Raw genomic sequence first — 1,554 nt, forward strand, 5'->3', positions numbered from 1 at the left:
ACTCGCACGCATGTCAGACTCCTTGGTCCGTGTTTCAAGACGGGTCGGATGGGGAGCCCGCAGGCCGTTGCAGCGCAGTGCCCCGAGGGACACGCCTTTCGGCGCGCGGGTACCGGCCGTGCCGACGACGGCCACCGGGGGCACCTAGGGCCCCCGGGCTTTGGCCGCCGGCGCGGCCGACAACAGTCCACACCCCGAGCCGAGCGGCGGACCAGCAAGAGCCGTTCCGCATACGGCCGGGGCGCATCGCCGGCCCCCATCCGCTTCCCTCCCGGCAATTTCAAGCACTCTTTGACTCTCTTTTCAAAGTCCTTTTCATCTTTCCCTCACGGTACTTGTTCGCTATCGGTCTCTCGCCTGTATTTAGCCTTGGACGGAGTCTACCGCCCGATTTGGGCTGCATTCCCAAACAACCCGACTCGTTGACGGCGCCTCGTGGGGCGACAGGGTCCGGCCCGGACGGGGCTCTCACCCTCCCAGGCGCCCCTTTCCAGGGGACTTGGGCCCGGTCCGTCGCTGAGGACGCCTCTCCAGACTACAATTCGGACGGCACAGCCGCCCGATTCTCAAGCTGGGCTGCTCCCGGTTCGCTCGCCGTTACTAGCGGAATCCTTGTAAGTTTCTTCTCCTCCGCTTATTTATATGCTTAAACTCAGCGGGTAGTCCCGCCTGACCTGGGGTCGCGGTCGAAGCGACGTGCGCTTCGTTTGTTGGTTCGTTCAAAGGCCATAATGCCAGCTGCGCGCCGGATGCACTGCATTGATAAAGCGAGGACGCCCACCATGCGCTGTGTCCGGCGCGGTACACCGGCAGCCCAATCTTCCATCCACCGCCCCTTGAGAGACGAGGGACCAGATGCCGCATCCCGATTCCCGTTGAGGGTGGTTGGGAGCGTGTTTTGGCATGACGCCCAGGCAGGCGTGCCCTCGGCCGAGTGGCCTCGGGCGCAACTTGCGTTCAAAGACTCGATGGTTCGCGGGATTCTGCAATTCACACCAGGTATCGCATTTCGCTACGTTCTTCATCGATGCGAGAGCCGAGATATCCGTTGCCGAGAGTCGTGTGGATTAAATAGCTTTGCAACACGAGGGACGGCTAGCAAGCTAGCCATGCCCTCGGGTTAGGCACAGTGTTCCTTGACGCCTTCGGCGCCGTGGGTTCTTTTACCCCGAGCCCCCACCCGCTCCGAGGAGGGGAGGTGGTCGAGGCATTGGCCGAGCGACGGACGGTGCCGTCGCCGACGGATTGGATGACGCGTGCGCGGTCTATTTTGGTCAGGGTCACGACAATGATCCTTCCGCAGGTTCACCTACGGAAACCTTGTTACGACTTCTCCTTCCTCTAAATGATAAGGTTCAATGGACTTCTCGTGACGTCGGGGGCGGCGAACCGCCCCCGTCGCCGCGATCCGGACACTTCACCGGACCATTCAATCGGTAGGAGCGACGGGCGGTGTGTACAAAGGGCAGGGACGTAGTCAACGCGAGCTGATGACTCGCGCTTACTAGGCATTCCTCGTTGAAGACCAACAATTGCAATGATCTATCCCCATCA

At 61.5% G+C, this 1,554-nt stretch overlaps 1 non-coding gene and 1 pseudogene across 1 annotated transcript; one reads left to right on the forward strand and one right to left on the reverse strand.

Moving 5' to 3' along the window:
* Positions 1-10: 10 nt before the first annotated feature.
* Positions 11-710, forward strand: LOC119348444 (annotated as a pseudogene).
* A 194-nt stretch (positions 711-904) lies between these two features.
* On the reverse strand, positions 905-1,060 carry LOC119348445. The gene has a single exon (XR_005168954.1). It is a non-coding gene; the product is annotated as a 5.8S ribosomal RNA (ribosomal RNA).
* Positions 1,061-1,554: the final 494 nt, after the last annotated feature.

The sequence above is a fragment of the Triticum dicoccoides genome, unplaced genomic scaffold, assembly GCF_002162155.2.
Source record: "Triticum dicoccoides isolate Atlit2015 ecotype Zavitan unplaced genomic scaffold, WEW_v2.0 scaffold9257, whole genome shotgun sequence".
Taxonomy (NCBI): Eukaryota; Viridiplantae; Streptophyta; class Magnoliopsida; order Poales; family Poaceae; genus Triticum; species Triticum dicoccoides.